The sequence below is a fragment of the Calliphora vicina genome, chromosome 5 (assembly GCF_958450345.1).
Source record: "Calliphora vicina chromosome 5, idCalVici1.1, whole genome shotgun sequence".
NCBI lineage: Eukaryota > Metazoa > Arthropoda > Insecta > Diptera > Calliphoridae > Calliphora > Calliphora vicina.
The window spans coordinates 114,571,632-114,577,631 of NC_088784.1; the positions used below are offsets into that span (position 1 = coordinate 114,571,632).

Genomic DNA, 6,000 nt, shown 5'->3' on the forward strand with positions numbered 1-6,000 from the left:
ATAATGGACCGATTTCAGCCAGTTTCAATAGGCTTAGTCCTTGGACCGAAAAAATAATACCAAATTTGATCGAAATATCTTCAAAATTGCGACCTTTTACTCTGCGCACAAGGTTTACATGGACAGCCAGCCAGCCAACCAGACGGACATCGTTTAATCGACTCAGAAAGTGATTCTAAGTCGATCGGTATACTATAAGGTGGGTGTTAGACTAATATTTTTGGGCGTTACAAACATGTGCACAAACGCATAATACCCTCCCCACTGTGGTGGTGTAGGGTATAAAAACACATCTTGAAAGCATTCTAATTTTTTATACCGGTTTTAATCTAAATTCATTTGTTTTTATTTTTGCTCAAAAAGACGCAGAAAAAAGAAAGAAGAACAAGTAAAATAACCGATAAACCAACCTTCGGTTTTATATTGTGTGATTATTTGCTTTTTTCATTCTCTTTCATTAAAATACGTTGTATGTATGTATGCATGTGTGTATTAAATGTGTAGGTATTTAGTATTTTTTACAATAATTTTACAATATATACCTTTCAATAATAACTTTTCTTCAATAATATCATAAAAAGTATTTATTTTTTGTGTATTTTTAAGAAATTTTAACAATCATATGTATATTTTGCTTTAATTTTGTTACATTTTTCTTATTTTTTTTCATTCTTATTACTTCACACACTCATTCACAGTTGGATTAAAATTTTCCATATTTTATTATTTGCTTTAAATTCTGATTAGCATTTGTTACGTTTTGTAATTAATATTATATATTTCTTTGCAAATATTTTATTTGAACTTTTTCAACTTTTTATATCACATTTTTTACCACTTTACTATTGAATAAAAATATGTAACGTCAGACAAATTGAACAAGTGATTTTTTTACTTTCAATTAATACGTTTCGCCGTAAAACGAAAAAACCCCATAAGTTTGTGTGAAATTGTGTGAGACGAATGAATCCATCAAGAAGCATTTAATATGGTGTCATCGGGAGCACAGCTGATTATAGAAATTCCACTCAATAATGTCAAACTACACATATAAAAAATATTCGCCGGTACTCGTTAATGTCAAACTCCATATAAAAAAAATTTGTGAATTCGCCTGTATTTATTTCAATTCGCCACTGCTATCACCTTGTTAAATACGCCCAAAGTAAATTAATAAAGTAGCGACAGTACTACAACAAATACAACATTTACAAGAACAACAACCAATTTTGTTTTTGGTTTAAGGTCTGAGCTGTCAAAGTTGCCTGTTGTGGTTTTTGCTTTTGGGCTTGTTGTATTTTTCGCCACAACAACCACAAGTGAATTGACAGTACAGACCAAGGCGTATTTAACAAGGTGACAGCAGTGGCGAATTGAAATAAATACAGGCGAATTCACTTATTTTTTATATATAGAGTTTGACATACGGGCGTACGGGCGAATATTTTTTATATATGTAGTTTGACATTTGTGCGAGCTATTTCTATAATCAGCTGTGCTGCCGATGGCACCTTATTAAATGCACCTTGGTACAGACTGAATAAAAAAAATAGTCAGCTGTTCTACTGAGTCTACTTTATTAATTTACTTTGGTAGCGACAGTACTACGACAAATACATCATTTACAGAAACAACAGGTATTTTGTTTTTGTTAAATGGTAAGTGAACTATCAAAGTCGCCTGTTTTTGTTTTTGCTTTAGGGTTTGTTGTGTTTTTCGCCACAACAACCACAAGTGAATAGACAGTTCAAGGCGTATTTAACAAGGTGACAGCCAAGGTGCATTTAATAAGGTGACATCGGCAGCACAGCTGATTATAGAAATAGCACGCATAAATGTCAAACTACATATATTTAAAATATTCGCCGGTACTCATTAATGGCAAACTCTATATATAAAAAATAAGTGAATTCTCCTGTATTTATTTCAATTCGCCACTGCTGTCACCTTATTAAATACGCCTTGGTTCAAACTGAATAAAAAGAAATAGTCAGCTGTTCTACTCAGTTTACTTTATTAATTTACTTTAATTTTAAAAAGATAAGTGAACTGTCAAAGTTGCCTATGGTTGTTTTTGCTTTTGGGTTTGTTGTATTTTTCGCCACAACAAACACAAGTGAATTGACAGTTCACTTGTCTAAACAACTGAATAAAAAAGCAATCTGCTGTTCTTCTGTCGTCACCTTCTATAGATTCGTCTTGGTCTATACAATTGATTGATAAAATAAGCAGTGTTGCCATTTTGACGCTTTTCGGGAATTTTATGACGCTTCTTTGGTTTCGTTACCTTTTTTTTTACCAAATAACCTTTTTTAATCATGATCAAAAATATATGTACATGAACACTTATTTGGTTGTACAATTGACATTTCTCTAACTTTTATTATTGGCCTCCAAAGATTCTGAAAATCAGTAGGCCCTCAAGAAAGGTGTCATCAGTTTTTGGTCAACAGTTAATTCAGACTTGGTGATTTAGTTTTCACTTTATTTTTCACGCTTATTGATCAGAAATATGAGTGTTTAAACGCTTATTGATCAGAAATATGATTGTTTAAACGCTTATTGATCAGAAATATGAGTGTTTAAACGCTTATTGATCAGAAATATGATTGTTTAAACGCTTATTGATCAGAAATATGATTGTTTAAACGCTTATTGATCAAAAATATGATTGTTTAAACGCTTATTGATCAGAAATATGAGTGTTTAAACGCTTATTGATCAAAAATATGATTGTTTAAACGCTTATTGATCAGAAATATGATTCTTTAAACGCTTATTGATCAGAAATATGATTGTTTAAACGCTTATTGATCAGAAATATGATTGTTTAAACGCTTATTGATCAGAAATATGATTGTTTAAACGCTTATTGATCAGAAATATGATTGTTTAAACGCTTATTGATCTTCTGATCAATAAGCGTTTAAACAATCATATATATAGAAATATGATTGTTTAAACGCTTATTGATCAGAAATATGAGTGTTTAAACGCTTATTGATCAGAAATATGATTGTTTAAACGCTTATTGATCAGAAATATGATTGTTTAAACGCTTATTGATCAAAAATATGATTGTTTAAACGCTTATTGATCAGAAATATGAGTGTTTAAACGCTTATTGATCAAAAATATGATTGTTTAATCGCTTATTGATCAGAAATATGATTGTTTAAACGCTTATTGATCAGAAATATGATTGTTTAAACGCTTATTGATCAGAAATATGATTGTTTAAACGCTTATTGATCAGAAATATGATTGTTTAAACGCTTATTGATCAGAAATATGATTGTTTAAACGCTTTTTGATCAGAAATATGATTGTTTAAACGCTTATTGATCAGAAATATGATTGTTTAAACGCTTATTGATCAGAAATATGATTGTTTAAACGCTTATTGATCAGAAATATGATTGTTTAAACGCTTATTGATCAGAAATATGAATGTTTAAACGCTTACTGATCAGAAATATGATTGTTTAAACGCTTATTGATCAGAAATATGAGTGTTTAAACACTTATTGATCAGAAATATGATTGTTTAAACGCTTATTGATCAGAAATATGATTGTTTAAACGCTTATTGATCAGAAATATGATTGTTTAAACGCTTATTGATCAGAAATATGATTGTTTAAACGCTTATTGATCAGAAATATGAGTGTTTAAACGCTTATTGATCATAAATATGATTGTTTAAACGCTTTTTGATCAGAAATATGATTGTTTAAACGCTTATTGATCAGAAATATGATTGTTTAAACGCTTATTGATCAGAAATATGATTGTTTAAACGCTTATTGATCAGAAATATGAGTGTTTAAACGCTTATTGATCAGAAATATGATTGTTTAAACGCTTATTGATCAGAAATATGAGTGTTTAAACGGTTATTGATCAGAAATATGAGTGTTTAAACGCTTATTGATCAGAAATATGATTGTTTAAACGCTTATTGATCAGAAATATGAGTGTTTAATCGTTTATTGATCAGAAATATGATTGTTTAAACGCTTATTGATCAGAAATATGAGTGTTTAAACACTTATTAATCAGAAATATGAGTGTTTAAACACTTATTGATCAGAAATATGATTGTTTAAACGCTTATTGATCAGAAATATGATTGTTTAAACGCTTATTGATCAGAAATATGATTGTTTAAACGCTTATTGATCAGAAATATGATTGTTTAAACGCTTATTGATCAGAAATATGATTGTTTAAACGCTTATTGATCAGAAATATGATTGTATAAACGCTTATTGATCAGAAATATGAGTGTTTAAACGCTTATTGATCAGAAATATGATTGTTTAAACGCTTATTGATCAGAAATATGATTGTTTAAACGCTTATTGATCAAAAATATGATTGTTTAAACGCTTATTGATCAGAAATATGATTGTTTAAACGCTTATTGATCAGAAATATGAGTGTTTAAACGCTTATTGATGAGAAATATTATTGTTTAAACGCTTATTGATCAGAAATATGATTGTTTAAACGCTTATTGATCAGAAATATGACTGTTTAAACGCTTATTGATCAGAAATATGATTGTTTAAACGTTTATTGATCAGAAATATGATTGTTTAAACACTCATTGATCAGAAATATGATTGTTTAAACGCTTATTGATCAGAAATATGATTGTTTAAACGCTTATTGATTAGAAATATGATTGTTTAAACGCTTATTGATCAGAAATATGATTGTTTAAACGCTTATTGATCAGAAATATGATTGTTTAAACGCTTATTGATCAGAAATATGATTGTTTAAACGCTTATTGATCAGAAATATGATTGTTTAAACGCTTATTGATCAGAAATATGATTGTTTAAACGCTTATTGATCAGAAATATGATTGTTTAAAAGCTTATTGATCAGAAATATTAGTGTTTAAACGCTTATTGATGAGAAATATGATTGTTTAAACGCTTATTGATCAGAAATATGAGTGTTTAAACACTTATTGATCAGAAATATGATTGTTTAAACGCTTATTGATCAGAAATATGATTGTTTAAACGCTTATTGATCAGAAATATGATTGTTTAAACGCTTATTGATCAGAAATCTGATTGTTTAAACGCTTATTGATCAGAAATATGATTGTTTAAACGCTTATTGATCAGAAATATGATTGTTTAAACGTTTATTGATCAGAAATATGATTGTTTAAACACTCATTGATCAGAAATATGATTGTTTAAACGCTTATTGATCAGAAATATGATTGTTTAAACGCTTATTGATCAGAAATATGAGTGTTTAAACGCTTATTGATCAGAAATATGATTGTTTAAACGCTTATTGATCAGAAATATGATTGTTTAAACACTTATTGATCAGAAATATGATTGTTTAAACGCTTATTGATCAGAAATATGATTGTTTAAACGCTTATTGATCAGAAATATGATTGTTTAAACGCTTATTGATCAGAAATATGATTGTTTAAACGCTTATTGATCAGAAATATCATTGTTTAAACGCTTATTGATCAGAAATATGAGTGTTTAAACGCTTATTGATCATAAATATGATTGTTTAAACGCTTTTTGATCAGAAATATGATTGTTTAAACGCTTATTGATCAGAAATATGATTGTTTAAACGCTTATTGATCATAAATATGATTGTTTAAACGCTTATTGATCATAAATATGATTGTTTAAACGCTTATTGATCAGAAATATGAGTGTTTAAACGCTTATTGATCAGAAATATGATTGTTTAAACGCTTATTGATCAGAAATATGAGTGTTTAAACACTTATTGATCAGAAATATGATTGTTTAAACGCTTATTGATCAGAAATATGATTGTTTAAACGCTTATTGATCAGAAATATGATTGTTTAAACGCTTATTGATCAGAAATATGATTGTTTAAACGCTTATTGATCAGAAATATGATTGTTTAAACGCTTATTGATCAGAAATATGATTGTTTAAACGCTTATTGATCAGAAATATGATTGTTTAA

The 6,000-nt window shown here is 28.3% G+C and overlaps 1 protein-coding gene across 2 annotated transcripts in view; it reads right to left on the reverse strand.

Moving 5' to 3' along the window:
* Sik3 (Salt-inducible kinase 3) overlaps positions 1-901 on the reverse strand; it is a 113,868-nt gene extending 112,967 nt beyond the window's left edge. For both annotated transcript variants that reach the window (XM_065510591.1, XM_065510590.1), the window contains exon 1: positions 543-901. The gene's annotated coding sequence lies outside the window, so the exon portion shown is untranslated. The remainder of the gene's footprint in view (positions 1-542) is intronic.
* Between the last annotated feature and the right edge of the window lie 5,099 nt (positions 902-6,000).